Genomic DNA, 18182 nt, shown 5'->3' with positions numbered 1-18182 from the left:
CCCATCAACGAGGATGTATGTAACACCTCTGGCATTACGAGCTCGCTTAGCACCAAGATTAAGGCCTAAGAGAATATCTAATAATATAGTGAGTTTGTTTACTTAGCGTAAAGAGGTGGTAATAAAAAAATCCTAGCATAACAAATAGAATGAGTTGTGTTAATTGTTGGCATGAAAACAATTTCTATAAACGACGACCAAATATAACTGGAGTATAGTGTGGAAATAAAGATTTGAGAGCAAGTTATGTAGATGGACATGCAATTTTAAATCTTGAAGAATAATAATGTCAGCTAGTATTTTTGGGAAGCTTGGAAATCAAATTGAAATTAAATCCACTCTTCACGGTTAAGTTGGCAAACAAATGATTATGTTTAAAGTGCTATCTTTGGTGAATTATATTGTGGAACATACTTAAATAGCGCTTTAATATTTTGTTCCTATGAGTTAGTATGAAATATGGACTAGATCATGGTATGTTAGTTGAAATTAACAAGGTTTAGACCCTTTGAAAATTATGGCTAAAGTGTTAAAAGCTGTAGATCAAACTTAACCCTTAATTTTTCTAAATAAAAAATGATAGATAATGTCGTTTTTGGCATTTCAATTCCAACAAAATTGGTTAAGCGACACACCTATGTTTTTGCACGATTGGGTGTTGTTTACACCAGAACCTGGAAGAAGGATTTCAGAGGCTCGAGAGCTCCCAGAATCATGTTAGCAAGGGATCCATTGCGTTTAGATCGAAACCAGCTGGTTCGAATGCAGCACTAGAATCGGTTTTCTTCGGATAACGCCAACAGATAACGGTAGAGGCTATGATCGGTGCTAGGATGAGATATGTTGGACTGTACAAAAAGGAAAAGATTAGAGTCCAAATTATTTTAAATTAGGAATATTTTTGTTTTATGCCAAGGATTGTAACAAATCGTGCTCGAGTAGGATTCATGTCTAGACTCCGGGTATAAATATCAAACCCCGGCTATTGTGAGAGACATCAACCAATCAAATACAAGTCTATTACTTTTTTCGGCTCCGGCCACCCCTTAGGAGTAGGAGTAGAGTAGATCTCGGCGAGTTCTTCAACAAGTATGGCTGCATCGATCCGGTCGACCTCCACTGCTTGTCTGTAAGTACCGTCATGGTTTATACCTCTATTCGTATGGCTACATCGATCTAGTCGACCCCCACTGCGACTCTGTTATAGGCTAGTTATCGACTCTTGTCTAATTCAAGTATGGCCTGTGTGATTCTGCCTCACACCCCACTGCTTGAATTAGATCAAGGTCAAGTTATCGGCTCTACCTTAGCATGGCAGTCTTTAGTAGATTCATTAAGTTACCGATATTGCTTATTGCTTTCATTGTTTATCTAATTACAGCAATATCACTCTGCCCGATTGAGATTGATCTAGATCGGCCTTATATCTTATTTAACTCATCATTTGCTAATCTAAAACTGATCTAATCTACATCTTAAACGATGAGTTATGTTTTTATCGGCTGTTTTGCGTCAATCTTAATCGTGCATAGCATGCCGTTAAGGCATGTTCGATCTTGAGTAGATCTATTAGTTAATAAAAACCATTCCATGGCCCGTCATCACAGCCTATGGGATTCTGCCTCTCACCCCACTGTTGGCACCATAGAGTGGGGATCATTGGTTGGTAGACCCGTTCTTGAGGAGGCATGACCTTAACTATGCGCTATGCCTGAATCGGCTGCTTAGCCAATATCAAATGCTTTCATGAACTATTCATATTACGAGATCATCGAAGTAGAGATAAGTTGAAAGATATGTTAGCCCCATGATCTTGTTATTGTATTACAGCCTACAAGATTCTACCTCATGCCCCACTGATATTAGTAATGAGTTAGGGTCATCGAGTCTATTGTTGTTTCTACGGCCTGTATGATTCTGCCTCATGCCCCATTGGTCATGGCGATAGATGAGATCTAACATGTTCATTAGATTTATCTTTATTAAATGGTTAAGTGATGTTGAATTGTTTCTTTATATAAAGAGGAGTTCGGTTACTAATAATCATTGGCTCAGTACAAACTGATCACTGTTGATATCTTATTGCTATTGATTAATATTTGCTTAAGTAACATTTATCTTGAATGACAATCGATTCTTCTTATACAACCCCATGAGCTTTAACCGATTCATTCTTGCGAATATGCTGGAATCGACTATTTAGTCGATCTCCTCTCATATCGGCTCTCAGAGCCACACATTCGGGACCGTCTGGCAAAACCGGCACGTTCCGCCCTTAATTACTGATGGGCTTTCTCTCCTTGTCAATTGCAGGGTCAAATTAACTGGCACGTCTCAGGAGGATTGCACAGGATCGACCACCCTTACGCTGAAGCTAGGCGGATCTGCTCCATCGAGCAGACCCTTCTGGCTTGCTGCGTGTGACCTCGGCACAGAGACGAAAATTTTGTGTCGACACACATTTCTAGCACGCCCGGTGGGACACCACAATCATCATGGCGATTCACAACAACGACAGCATCCTTATGGTAGATTATGAAGACCTACCTGATGAAGATAAGGATACCATCAACAAAGCTACGGAAGAATTTTAGAAGAAGTCTTTGTTGTCCTACACCAAAACACGTGACAGCACAATTATTCAGAAATTTTCACTACCAAGAGTTGTACTACATGGGCAGACAGATACGGTCGAAGCTGAAGACAAGCATTTCTTTATGGAAGCCATAGACAAGTCTGTTCGTGATGCCATATCAAGTCGCAATGAAGCTTTCATTGACGCATTTCACAACGCAATGAAAGAGGCGATTCATGGATTTCCAGTTGGTCAGGTTGGATCGACTTGTTATAATATTCCAGATCTATTGACTAAAGGGACTAATCAAGTTGGTACCAGCTATCAAGAAGCAGCACCAGCTAGTAATGGTGACGTCCAAACACTTCAAGGTTCATCTAAACAAACTCTGGGTATGGCTACAAATCAGATATAGTACAATCATGGACCGTCAGTACAACATGTGCAGCAGCCGGCGGGGCAAAGTCAAAACTAGATGATCAATTTTGGCACATCAGGCCACATACCGTCGTCAGCTCAGAAGATAGCACCATCAATTCAAAGGATCCATAGAGATATAGATCCTTATGTCTATAACCAGAGACTTCAAGCAGCAAGCCAGCAAAGGACCCAATAGATTGAGATTCCATAAGGCTATCACTATGGCACAGATTATAACACCCTTCACATGATACCAAATCCAGGATATCAAGGCACGCAGGATTTCAATCCACAGATGGGTCAGCAAGTACCGAGAAATCCAAATCTGTAGGCTGACGAGTTGCTGCTCAAGGTGACCGAGGTGATGAAGAATCAGTTTGGTCTAAAGCCAAAAGGAATGACTTTTTCGTACAAACGCCCATATCCAGAATGGTATGATTTGGTTGCTCTTCCTACAAATTACAGGCTCCCAGAGTTTGCCAAGTTCACTAGTCAAGACGGTACAAGCACAATAGAACATGTCAGTCGGTATCTTACACAATTGGGCGAAGCATCAGTTGAGGATGCCCATCGAGTTTATTTCTTCTCCTTGTCCCTGTCAGGGCCGGCCTTCACTTGGTTCTCGTTATTACCAGTCAATTCCATTGCCAATTAGGCCGACCTGGAGAAGAAGTTTCATACATATTTTTACACTGGGACTGGAGAGAAGAAAATAACCAATTTGACAACCATGAGACAGAGGACTAATGAATCGGGCACTGAGTTTCTTTAGAGATTCTGAGAGACTAAGAATCTATGTTTCTCATTGAGCTTGGCCGATGATCAGCTAGCTACTTTAGCCATCCAAGGAATGCTGCCAATGTGGAAAGAAAAGCTGCTAGGACAAGAGTTTGACAACTTGGGACAACTGGCTCAATAGGTAGTAGCGCTCAATAGCCAATTCCAGAGTGTGCGCAGAGATACCCGATTCTAGAAGAGCACCACAGTAGCCAAAGCTTATGATCCATACTCAATTGAAGACGGCTATAAAGATGAAGAAGAGGAGGTTGCTGCAGCTGAATGGAATTGGGGCAAGAAGATAGTAATGGTACTAAATCCTTGGGGAGGAGGAGTTAAGGAGAGCTATGACTTTGATGTCACGAAATCGGACAAGCTTTTTGACTTCTTACTTGAGAAGGGCCAGATCAAATTGCTGGATAATCATGTTATGTTGCCCCCTGAACAATTGAAGAATAAGAAGTTCTGCAAGTTTCATAATGCTACTTCTCATTCCACCAATGAATGTAGAATTTTTCGGCAGCACATACAGAGAGCTATTCAGCAAGGGAGGCACAAGTTCGATACGCCTCAGAAGATGAAAGTTGATGATAATCCTTTCCTAGGAGATCAAAATATGGTTGATGTTGGGATATTCAAAGGAAAAACTAAGGTTCTAACATCGGCTAAATCAAGAGAAGCTAGAACAGTTGATCCCAAGATATAAATATCGGCTGATGAATGTAGAGAAATTAGACGACGTCGTGATCAGCAGAAGAGCCGATATGAGCAAGGGGAAACATCGAAGAGTGGAGCGATGAAGCCATGAGTTACATCTCGGATCCTATTGAATAAGTGGCAGCGACAGAAGGAAAAGGATTATCAGCGATGGCTAGAGGATCAAGAATACCAGCATCAAATGGAAGAAGAAGGGTATGAAAGGAAGCAAGCTGAATCACACTAGAATTGTCCTTTCTTCAGATATTGCTGGAACGAAGGTTTGAAATTGCCTACCAGATATGATTGTCCAGAATGCAGCAATCAATATTGAGAGTTTAGGCAATCTCAAATCAACCACCAGTCTATCCATGCCCAGGATGCATATCATTATAATAACATAGATCGGTGCTCAAAAAATAAAAGTATTAATGATCGGCTAGGAAAAAGAGTTATTGACCAAGACTAGGTTGATCATGAAGAAGGAAGCAACAAGAAAGAATACATTTGGCAGGAAGGCCAATGGTGCCCGAAGGACTAACAAGGAGCCAGAAGAGAAGGGTGCAATGCCTAAGGAATAAGGAGTTGGAATAGGCTCAGGCATCCGGTAAAACTCCAGTATAGCATGCTAAACAAACAGTCGATAGAAAACAACCATCGACTAATATCCAAATGGCTTTTCTATTGCCATCGGAATTCAGAGCTCCGGCAGATCAGGAAGTTTACTCGAACTTTGATGAATCGGAGTATGAAGAGATGGTTGCCAAGTTAACGGTTGTGCTGCAAGCGATATTGGATAAGCCAGTCAAGCATCGGCACTTGAAGGCTTTATATATGAAAGGTTTTGTTGATGGGAAGCCGATGAACAAAATGTTAGTGGACGGAGGTGCTTCTATCAATCTTATGCCTTACATCATTTTCCATAAGCTTGGCAAGGGACTAGGAGATTTGCTTGAAACCGACATGATGCTTAGAGGCTTCGGAGGTAATACATCTAAGACCCGGGGGGCAATGAACGTCGAACTGACAATCGGGAGTAAAACTCTGCTCACCACATTCTTTATCATCGATGGAAAAGGATCATACAGTTTACTCCTCGATCATGACTAGATTCACGCAAACTGTTGTGTGCCATCAACCATGCATCAGTGTTTGATTCAATGGCATGGAGATGATGTCGAGGTGGTTCGTGCTGATGAGTCTATGAGTATTGCGATAGCCGATCTAGTATTCTAGGAGCTAGGAGACTTCGAATGCCTTTCTGGCAAAACATGGGAAGGAGGCTTCATCAGGATTAATAATGAAGGCCAACAGCCGGTTCAAGCAATTGGCTCTGAGAGTTTGTTTTGATCAATAATCGTGGCGTTGTGTCGGTCATTGGATCAAAGGAAAGATGAGTATTAAGTCTTGGAGATGGGTTTAGGCCGACGTATGTGAAGGCTGAGTTAAAGTGTGAGTGCGATTCAGAGTTAATAGATTTTTTAAGAGAAGTTCTATTTCGCTTAATATGACGCTTGACCTAGGATGATTACTCGTCTGACCTTTTATATTAAAAGTTCTATGAGGTGTTATCCTAGCATCTAATCAACACTTGGTAGCCGATTCATTCTCGGCTCTAATAGCCGATACCAGGAGGGTATCGCCTCTAGTTCAAAAAAGTAAACATCTTCAAAGACAGTAATAGCCGATACGATATGTATCGCCTATAGAGCAAAAAACAAAAAGAGCAAGAAACGTTCATAGTCGTACATGAAGGCATTGCATTGAAACACAATAATAAAAGAACAGGAGTCTTCATTCATTGATTTATCCTAAATACAAACTAATCGAAGACCTTGTTCACCACATCCTGAGCGGATGTGATGTCTACTATGGCCTCCGCTACCACGGTGAATTCTTCAAGAAGGTCCTCATGCTCCTCAGGGCCATCGTCCATTGGGAAACCTATTTCCATGGCGTGAAGCTCGTACCCAGTTTGGACTTTAGCCGTGGTCAGTGCCACCACCGCACCATGATGAACGCCATGGAGGGTGATCTCCCGAACACGGACCGGGACGTCTTGGAGACGAGCGTCGATGGAGGAACCCCGGGCATTGACAGCATCTATGGCCGCGTTCGCCGCCAATTGGAGAGATTCCAACTGTGCTATCAGGGCTGACAATCATAAGAACAAGAAGACGGTCAAGATGAAGATAATGGAAGTCAGAGTAAAAAGCCTTCATGGGATTCATCTTACCCGCCACCATGGCGTCGGATTCAGCCAGCCACGCTCGGACGGCCCTGGCCTCCTCCTCAGTTGCGTGAAGGGCGGCCTAGGAAACCCCGAGGTGAATCTCCCATTGGCCATTCTCCCAAGTCGCCTCAGAGTAACGGTTTTGAGCCATCCTCCACTCATGAAGATAGTGCCGGGCGTCGTCGCCGTTGTAGGAATAAGAAGAATCCGACGACTAGGCCGGCACAGAAGATGCGGCGTCAGAGGGCCCGCCGGCCCTAGGAAGAGGACGGAGACTGTAATTCACAACAAACATGTAGGCGGATCAGAACTGTTCATCATCATAAACAAGAAATGTCAATCTCACCTCATACGCCGGAGGCGCTGATTCATCGGCATATTCTCTTATGGGATTTCCTCCGCCGTGCGCTTGCCTCGGTTATCTTGGCTGGCCATGAAGAATGATTGGATCTAACCGCTATAGGGTTTTGGCAGGCGAAGAAGAGCAAAGGAACAGTTGCGGATGGAGATGTGTTCGAGGTGAAAGACATCGGCTGGTATTTGAAGACATAAAGCGAAGGGACAGATGCCTCGAGACACGCAAAAGGCAACTACAATTAATAGGAGGCGAAGCACCGCTTCACCAGTGTCGAAGAAAATACGGCACCAGATGACTGAGGATAGAAGATCAAGGGGCTCCCTTAATGAAGGCCATGTTTTTAGACTTGAGTGGGATTAAGATCAGAAGTCTGGAATCGGCTATTCTGAAAGGATCAACTGTTTAGCCGAAGCGGATGTGCTTAGTGGACTATAGTGGTTCTTTAAACCTCTTGCCTATTCAAGTGCCCCTTGGCCAAAAAGGGAGATGAGACTCTAAGGAGGGCTTAGAATAGGTTGCCCTTGGTGACCAAGAGTGAAGGAGCTAATGTGATCGCCTTATGAACTTGTGCATGGACACAGCGCAATCTTTCTTTGGGAAGTTCAAACTGGATCAAGGCGTGTCACGTCGCAAAAGGATTTATCAAGCCAAAGCTACTAGAATTTTGTGATGGATGACTTTAAAGACTTGGGTTGCCTTCGACTGCATGCTCTTGAAAAATATTGAAGCTAATAAACTGAGGATTGTGAGATATTACGATTAAGAGGTCAGGGTTAAGCAATTTTCTAAAGGAGACTTAGTCTGGAAAGTAAAATCGCCAATTGAGTTAGGGAACAGCAGGTTCGGCGAAAGGTCACCCAACTAGGAAAGACCTTATCGGATCAAATATGCGCTTGGCAATACTTGTATTTTGGATGTACTAAGAAGAGAAGGAGAATTCAACAAAGCAGTCAAACGAGGAATATTTGCAAGAGTATTACCCTAGCATTTGGATTGATACTTAACAATAGATTTGCTCAGTCATCAGCTCTAATGGCTAATACCGAAAGGGTATCATCACTAGCGCACAAGTAGACCCAAAGGGGTGAAAGCCGGTACAATGCATATCGATTATACAGACAGAGTGATATGTATGGTATGAAGCACAAAAACAAAAGGGAAATCGCTCAAGATGAAGAATTTTTTTACTAAATGTCGCCTATTACAAGTCATGGGCTGGAAAACACTTTGCCTACTATGTCATCGGCCAGGGTGTTGAAGGCCACGGAATTGGAGGCGCTAAGAAAATCCTCAACCAAGCGCTCATGATCCTCAGGGTGCACCATGTTTGGAAAACCATGAGGAAGAAGCTGAAGATTGTAGCCAGAATGGGCTTGTGCAACAGCCAACACCATGGTGGCACCATGGCGAACGCCAGGAAGAGCAACCTCCTTGACACGGGTCGGGATGTCATGCAAACAAACCACTAGAATGGCGCCCCTAGCATTTGACGAATCTCGCTGCGTGGTCTACAGCTGATCGGAGGCTCTCTAGTTGAGCAGACAGATCTAAAATGGTTCAAAAAGGAAATGATCAGAGTCCTAAAGATGAAATAAAGAAGAAGCAAAGGTTATGATGTCTCACCTGCGATTCTAGCCTCAGCTTTAGCCAATTTATCCCCCACAGAATCAGCCACAGGAGGCGATCGGTATTGAGCCATGGCTAGGGACGATTCCACAAGAGAGAGACATTCGGCAAGACCCTGCCCATGACGGTCTATGGTGGCAAGAAGGTCGTCATTGTTGATCCACCTCCTCTGATAGCAGGGGAGCGGGTGACGAGTTGGTGCGGTAGGGAACCCCAAAGGCTGAACAGGGTTGGCCCTCTGCTCTAGAGTGGTAGGAGCATCCTAGGTTGTACCTTCTTGATGGTGAAGACGCTGGCACGATGATGCAGATCTGGTGAAGACATCCTCAGCGGACCTCTTGCTATTCTCCATAGTATTAGATCTATGAAAAAGGCAGGGGCTATACTAAGGACGCAGAAGGTTTGAGACGAAGCGAGTTGTTCTTCGGTCCACAGCCTTGGCCCATATATAGCCTGGAAAGGCAAAATCAGTTTCACCGGAGATATGAAATTGAAATCAGAAACAGGAACGAATCAGCACTCTAGGAATTCAGGGGATGGATAATGGAAGGGTAACAAATTCGAACTTATCGTTTCCCCAAATTACGAAGCATCATGAGACGGATACAAAGAATCTACATTAACTAGAGATCTACCCACCAAGGCTTCTTTGGATTGAAGGGAGTCTGGATCCCCATAAGGCCAAGGGTAATCGTGAACCAAGTCACATTGACCCATTGATAAGATTGTGCAAGAGAAAGGGAAGAGCCACCTACCTAATAGATACCCAGCTAATTCCTCAGTGATTGGGAGACCGCTGGAAAGAAGCTTGTGGCTTTCCCGATAGGCATTTGATGGAACAAACAAGGGGAAGGTGTCCACATATTCTAGCCTTCACAAAACACTAAAACAGCTTTGTGAGCATGGAGAGAAGACTTAGGTGATATCACAAGAATTCTTCTAACCGCGTTGGCTGGTCTTCTTGCTCAACGAAGCGCTAGAATAAGTGACACAATCACCCCATGCACAAGAATTCTTCTAACCACTCGAGATTATCATAACAAAAGGATAGACCACGGAAGGTCTAGCGGAGTCATGAGCACTCAAAAAGACAGATGGAAGGAAAACATGGCTGAAGTGCTGAGTTGCTCTCACCAGGGTTGGATAAGCGTTTTATAGCTGGCCCGAGAAGATGAATCCAAACGCCCGTAAAATAGTGATGCTCTTGTAAAAAGTTTTGAGGAATAGGCTCATGAATGGACGCAAGCGGCGACAAATAGTGGACCCTAGATCGAGGTTCTCTACCCATGACTGTGGACCAATCAAGGATGCAGACATGATAATTTTGGAATAAAATTACTTTTATCCCAAAATTGGGGGGCATATGTTTACACCAGAATTTAGAAGAAGGATTTCAGAGGCTCAAGAGCTCCCAAAATCATGTCAGCAAGGGATCCATTGCGTGTAGATCGAAACCAGCTGGTTCGGATGCAGCACTAGAATTGGTTTTCTTCGGATAGCGCCAGTAGATAACGGTAGAGGCTATGATCGGCGCTGGGACAAGACATGTTGGACTCTACAAAAAAGGGAAAGATTAGAGTCCAAGTTATCTTAAATTAGGAATGTTTTCGTTTTATGCCAAGGATTGTAACAAATTGTGCTCGAGTAGGATTCATGTCTAGACTCCGGGTATAAATATCAAACCCCGGCTATTGTGAGAGACATCAACCAATCAAATACAAGTCAATTCATTTTTTCGACTCCGGCCACCCCTTAGGAGTAGGAGTAGAGTAGATCTCGGTGAGTTCTTCAGCAAGTATGGCTGCATTGATCCGGTTGACCTCCACTACTTGTCTGTAAGTACCATCATGGTTTATACCTCTGTTCGTATGGCTACATCGATCTGGTCGACCCCCACTGCGACTCTGGTATAGGCTAGTTATCGACTCTTGTCTAATTCAAGTATGGCCTGTGTGATTCTGCCTCACACCCCACTGCTTGAATTAGATCAAGGTTAAGTTATCGGCTCTAGCTTAGTATGGCAGTCTTTGGTAGATTCATTAAGTTACCGATATTGCTTATTGTTTTCATTGTTTATCTAATTACAGCAATATCACTCTGCCCAATTGAGATTGATCTGGATCGGCCTTATATCTTGTTTAACTCATCGTTTGCTAATCTAAAACTGATCTAATCTACATCTTAAACGATGAGTTATGTTTTTATCGGCTGTTTTGCATCAATCTTAATCGTGCATAGCATGCGGTTAAGGCATGTTTGATCTTGAGTAGATCTATTAGTTAATGAAAACATTCCATGGCCCGTCATCATGGCCTGTGGGATTCTGCCTCTCACCCCACTGTTGCACCATTGAGTGGGGATCATTGGTTGGTAGACCCGTTCCTGAGGAGGCATGACCTTAACTGTGCGCTATGCCTAAATCAGCTATTTAGCCGATATCGAATGCTTTCATGAACTGTTCACATTACGAGATCATCGAAGTAGAGATAAGTTGAAAGATATGTTAGCCCCATGATCTTGTTATTGTATTATGGCCTGCATGATTCTGCCTCATGCCCCACTGATATTAGTAATGAGTTAGGGTCATCGAGTCTATTGTTGTTTCTACAGCCTACATGATTTTGCCTCATGCCCCACTGGTCATGGTGATAGATGAGATCTAACATGTTCATTAGATTTATCTTTATTAAATGGTTAAGTGATGTTGGATTGTTTCTTTATATAAAGAGAAGTTTGGTTACTAATAATCGTTGGCTCAGTACAAATCGATCACTGTTGATATCTTATTGCTATTGATTAATATTTGCTTAAGTAACATTTATCCTAAATGACAACCGATTCTTCTTATACAACCCCATGAGCTTTAACTGATTCATTCTTGCGAACATGCTGGGATCGACTATTTAGTCGATCTCCTCTCATATCGGCTCTCAGAGCCACACATTCGGGACTGTCTAGCAAAACCGGCACGTTCCGCCCTTAATTACTGATGAGCTTTCTCTCCTTATCAATTGCAGGATCAAATTGACTGGCACATCTTGGGAGGATTACGTAGGATCGACCACCCTTGCGCTAAAGCTAGGCGGATTTGCTCCATCGAGCGGACCCTTCCGGCTTGCTATGTGTGACCTCGGCACAGAGATGAAAATTTTGTGTCGACAGGTGCATCGAGGTGTGAACTTGAGCATGGTGAAGGTTGTGGTTGCGTTTGAGTTGCGATGTTCACACAAGAAGTGTCTGAACTATGTCAAAACGTGTTGTAGCTATGTCATTGCCACTCTATTCGTGAACTGTCGTTTGATGTGACAAACCTACCTTGGCGCCTCTGTAACTTCCTCTTGGGGCATCCAATGGCGATGACAATTGCTTCGTTAGCAAGTCGATAGTGCCAATTTGTGGTTCGTGGACTTGGTGGAGTTTTTGTCGAGCTAGTAAGTGAACTTTGGGTTGCTTTAAGAAGCTTGCAAGGTGTCATTCTAGGCTCTCAGCCAGAGCACCCCGGTCACCACGTGAGCACGCCATCACGGGCTGGCCGCTCTTGGCTGTGGCCACAGCTCCACTGGCCTCTCTCGCTGGCTTTAGCTACACACCACGTCGCGGGCTATCACTGTTGCTACCACTCTCGGTGCTGTGCCGTATCCATCCCTAAGCCATGCGCGTCGGGTCATGCTGCTGCGCTGCAGTGCCGCTGCACGTGCGTTGCCGCGCGCGAGGCCGATGGCCACTACAAGCCAAGAGCCAAAGCTTTAGCCGACGTGGCGCCCATCTCGACCACTCGATCCACTAACTGCCAAGTCATTGCATGCCTTTGCAGTCCTATTGTGTTGCTGCCTTTGTCGTGGAGCTGTTGCCCGCCTGCCATCGCCGCCGACGGAACCGCACCGCTCCGTGAGTTAAATTCGTGCTAAACGGGATACTGCACCTTGATTCAATGCCCTAGTAGCTAGGTGTGGAAGCTAGCTAACATCTTGTCCCACACCAGGGCACAGCCAAGGTTTATTGCCGGCCAATTTTGAGTTTTGCTCGCCGCCAGTCCGTTTCACCGTCATGTCTTGGTTTAGTTTACGGTGAGTCTCTTGTCACCGCTGTAGTTCAATTGATGGCCGTACAAACTCACCATTGACCCATCTATCTGGTGCTCACCTCGGCTTGGCCAGAACCTTCACTAGTGATGGGCTAACACGTTGATGTCATGCCCAGAGCACCACTGGGCGGTGCGGGCGCACATGGCCCGGTCACCTCACCGCTTCCCTGCCTTATCCATCACCATAGCTAGCCTTGGGGTAAGCTCCTATTGCTCTCACCTGATCCGTTATACTCGCATAGCCCAAGTTCATCAGAGAAGGCGTGCCACCATAGAGGTTTGGCTGCTTGTGTGGGCAGCATGCTAGGGTCATCGTTTAGCTTCAAATCACTGCTCTAGGTTTCGTCTTAGCCCTGCGGTGCTCGTAGGCTTGCTCATAGGGCAGGTGCTTCGCTCTGATGGCTAGTGAGGGTGCGCTACGACGGCTAGAGCCATGCCGCTGTGCGAGGGGGTGTCAAGGACTGGCTTGTTGCGAAGATAGGTTTGTTGGGGGTGCTCTCTGCAAAGGGTTTCTCTGGTGCAATAGTACTCGAAGGCGCCGCATAATATTTAGGTAGGCTAGGGGCTATTTTGCAAAAAGCAGGGTGCGAGCATGGGCTCCCCCGCCTTGGGCCATTATTGGGCCAGCTGCCGCATGCGTCACGTCCGCGTGGGCCACGGGGGCCGATATGGTTGTTGTCGGCCTCTTTTTCTTTTCTAGGCATTTTTTGATTTAGATCAAAAACCAAATTTGTAAATTCAAGAGAAATTCGTATAGTGAACCAAAAATTGTGAAACCAATTTTACTGAGTTCCTAAAATCATGATCTATTTGTTAGTCTATATTGTTCCCCTAGTTTCATAATCCTTTCAAGAGTAACCCAATTAAGTTGAAGTAATTAATATTGCAAGACATCAACTTGTCGGAATTATTGTGGTAAAATGGTTATAGCATTGGCTCCGAAATTTTTATGGTAGGTCCCTAGCATTATTATGTGCTCACTATGAATTTTGTAGTTCCATAGGAAATAATTTGTTAAGGTAACTAAAGGAGCCTTAGTACGAAAATATATTTCATCAATCAAATGTCCGATTAATTGGGATTATAGAGCTCAAGCGTTTTTCCAGAAGCAAAGCCTCACTTTACGACATAGTTACATAGTGGCGCATTAGCGGTTAAGAGTTCGCTCATTAGCATGAGAGGCATGATCGTATTTTAAGCATTGCAACCGCCGCGATTATTTACACTTCTCTGTTGTATCCACGTACAATATGATAGGAATGATGATCGATCACGAAGTCGTCTAGAGTGATGGAAGCAGGTGGTGACTTGGTGGTCATGCTACTACGATGAAAAGCTAACTTGGTTATATTTTACCCAGGCAAGCCCCGGTGCATAACCCCTATTATTCTGTACTTTAATTCATGGTTGTGCATTAAGTTTTGAGGATTTGAATAGAACCCACTTGCATATATTTATTCTTATCCTATGAGTCTTACTAGTATAATAGGGTCATGTAGATTGCTATGCTATAGGACTCCGGTAGAAGTCGAGTGATTACCTGTAACTCACGAGAGATAGGAATGATATTACAATTATGATTATTATCATATTACTATCACCTGGAATTTATGCATTGATAATAAATGGAGACCGGGTGGGACTATATTTTTGGATTTGGATTGGGCTTGGTTAGGCAAACGAGCGAGGCTACGGTTGCAATTGTCCTGCCTGTGTCGATTGAGGACCGTCCGTTGCTATGGATGGTAGTCAGGTCACAGACTTATTATCCTTAGCATATACTTGCTTATGGGAGCGTAAAGACTTGTTACTCTCTTGTCATGGGTTCTAGCTCTTTTCAGACCAACTTTTAGGGTGGTTTTTGGGTGGAGGTCCAAGCACCGCACTAAGTCCAGGACTCAGGTACGGGGGCTTGGAGTTCAAGTTTGGACGGGGACCTGGACCCCATGATAGAAGAGTGGTGAGTTGGTCTTGCTTGTGTTTGGGGTACAAGCGAGGCGTGTGTTTCAGGGTACCCAACTAGGATACATTGATTTGTGAATCACCGTTTCTTAGAGACGGTACGACTTGGCTATGGTCTAGCACCGTAGTAAGAACTAGAATGTGGAAAGGATAAAATGGCTCTGATTGCTTACCACATGCTTAAAAGTAGCATAGGTGCTTACATAGAATGGTTAGTTAATGAACTAATGATGACTGTTAATAAAACTGAATATAAGGATGCACGTTTAGTAATGCTTCTGTAGGTGCAATAAACCCACAAGCTAGATAGCCTTGCATATCCTTGAGTCTTTTCTTTCCTCCTAACAGGTAAGTCTTGTGGAGTAGAATTGTGTACTCAGGGTTTGTTTCACCCTATTGCGGGTGATAGGAACATATGGAGCTGACACCTATGTGCGGAAACCTCTTGGTGGGCTAAGCGAGGATTTCCTTTACGTTACGGATATAGAGTTTATTTGAAACTTTCACCCAAAAATGTTTTGCCAGGAAAAGACTTATATTGTGTTTTATTTCGTACATGTAAATGTCCATCATGTAAATGTTTAACTTGATATTAAACACATTCTTATTTTTGCTGAAACTCTAATAACATGTTTATATTCCGCTGTTATAAACAATAGCTATTATACTCTGATGTTGTATGAAAAGTGATGTAAGAAATGACTAAAAATATTGTAAGCTTTATTCTCTTATTTATGATCCTGTTGAAACATGTGGATTTTTGGGTTCTCCCATGGAGTGTGCTTAACAGAACTGCCTGATGTAGCTCACTTTCGGAGTGCTTAGTGTCTAGTGGAAGACAAGCGCCTTTGTAAGTGTGTTATTTCGGATGATTCTGCCACAACATAGTGTTTGCTGCGACGGGTGAGTCATTCTCTCTCTGTGTTGTTGGACGGTACGTTAGCCGAAGTGAAGTACCTAATAAATGGTTGCCTCTAATCATCGCTGGTCTTAGAGACTGCTGCGATGACCTGCGCGGCAAGTGGTTTATCTTTAATGACCTCTTGCTCCTATTTAACAGAGGAGTCACTAGGTCTTGAATGAACACTCTGGCTGGTACATCGGCCCGGGTTGATCCTATCTTTAATAGCTCATCGGCTGCTTGGTTATTGGCCCGGACAACGTGATGGTATTCAATTCCATAGAATTTATCTTCCATCTTCCTTACTGTGATGCAGTAGGCATCCATCTTTTCATTGGTGTAGTTCCAATCTTTGTTGAGCTGGTTGATTACGAGCATGGAGTCTCCATATACCTAGAGGCATTTGACGCCGAGCTTGACAGCTATATAGAGACTGTGAAGTGCGGCCTAGTATTCGGCTGTGTTATTTGATGCCGGGAAGTGTAATCGGAGGACATAGCATAGTTTGTCTCCTGACCATGAAATGAAATAGATGCCTGCTCTAGCATCATCAAGGTTAAGGGATCCATCAAAGTACATGGTCTAATGCTTCGGGTGCTCGACCGAGACAGGCTTCTGCATATCAGTCCATTCGGCGATGAAATCAGCGAGAGCCTGAGATTTGATCGTGTTGCGCGGCCGGAATTCAATAGTGTAAGTGCCAAGCTTGACCGCCTATTTGATGATGCGGCCGCTGGCCTCCTTGTTGCTTAGAATATCGCCTAGAGGGTATTTATTGACCACTGCTATGTGGTAGGTCTCAAAGTAATGGCGAAGCTTCTGAGATGTGATGAGAATAGCGTACAACAACTTTTGAGCTTACGGGTAGCAAATCTTAGAATCATTTAATACTTCATTGATGAAGTAGACCGGGTGCTAAATTTTGTAGGCATGGCCAGCCTCTTCCCGCTCGACGACGATAGCAGTGCTGACAACCTGGTTAGTTGCTGCTATATAAATTAATAGGGTTTCATCTTTTTGAGGAGCGGTCATGATCGGAGGTGTAGTGAGGAAACGCTTAAGCTCGATGAATGCCTTGTCTATGTCCTCTGACCAGATGACATTTTCTTGTGCCTTTAAGAGTTTGAAGAAGGGAAGTCCTTTTTCGCCCAAGTGGGATATGAAACGGCTTAAAGCCGCCATGCATCATGTTAGTTTTTGGACGTCTTTGACGCAAGTAGGAGGTTTCATGTTAGTGACCATTGTTACCTTCTCCGGGTTTGCCTAGATGCCATGATAGCTGATGATGTTGCCGAGCAGGATGCTGGAAGGAACACCGAAGATGCACTTGGTGGGATTTAGCTTCCACTGGTACATGTTTAATGCTTTGAAGACCTTGATGAGGTCGATGATGAGGGTATCGGCCGTCCTGGACTTGATGACCACGTCGTCGACATATGCCTTGACATTTTTGCCTATCTGGTCCTTAAGGCAGTGCTAGAGGGCTCTTTGATAAGTTGCCCCTGCGTTTTGGAGTCCGAAGGACATAGTCATGTAGCAGAAGGCACCGAAGGGCGTAATGAATGATGTCTTTATCTTGTCTTCTTCCTTTAATGCTATCTGGTGGTAACCAGAGTAACAATCAAGGAAGCATAGAAGTTCACAACCGGCTATGGAGTCGACCACCTCGTCGATGTGAGGCAGGCCAAAGGGGTCTTGAGGGCAGTGTTTGTTGAGATCGGTGTAATCAACGCACATTCTCTATTCTTTATTCTTCTTTCTTACAAGAACCGAGTTGGCAAGCCAGTTCAGATGGTACACCACTTTTATGAAATCGATGGCTAAGAGTTGAGTTATTTTCACCCTAATAGCCTCCTTTTTGTCCAGCGTGAATCTTCGAAGCTTTTGTTTGACGGGCTTGGTAGTCATCGAGACTTTCAAGGAGTGCTCGATCAACTCCCTAGGTACGCTGGGCATGTCTGTAGATTTCCATGCGAATATGCCGACGTGCTCCCATAAGAAGCTAACGAGCGTGTCTTCCTATTTGGGATCGAGGTCGGCCCCGATCCGAGTAGTCTTGAATTGGTCGCCGGGGACAAGGACCACCTCCTTGAACTCCTTGGACTAGACGGAGCTTCGAGGGGACTGCAGAGTTGGGATCTCATGATCCTCTAGAGAGATCATCTACGATGTCATGATGTAGTCCTGCATACGAATGGATATGTCAGTTGCTTCGGTGAGCGCGAAGCTCTCCTTCTCGCAGTTGTAGGCGACGTCGAGGTGGTGCGTAGGGAGAGGACTCCCTGCTCTATTGGCATCTTGAGCACTAGGTATGTATAGTGCGGCATAGCCATGAACTTGGCCAGAGCTGGTCGACCAAGGATGGCGTGGTATCCCGTGTTGAAATTAGGAACAAGGAAGTTGACATAGTCGACCCAGAAATGTTTCACGGTGCCGAACTAGACCGGTAGTGAAATCTGTCCCAGAGGGAGGGAGGCCTTTCTGGGGATGATTCCCCAGAAGGGAGAGTCAATGGGGGAGAGGTCTGCCTTTTTTAGGCCTAACTCCTTC

The sequence above is a fragment of the Miscanthus floridulus genome, chromosome 17 (genome assembly GCF_019320115.1).
Source record: "Miscanthus floridulus cultivar M001 chromosome 17, ASM1932011v1, whole genome shotgun sequence".
Taxonomy (NCBI): domain Eukaryota; kingdom Viridiplantae; phylum Streptophyta; class Magnoliopsida; order Poales; family Poaceae; genus Miscanthus; species Miscanthus floridulus.
Note: the sequence above shows the minus strand (reverse complement) of the source record.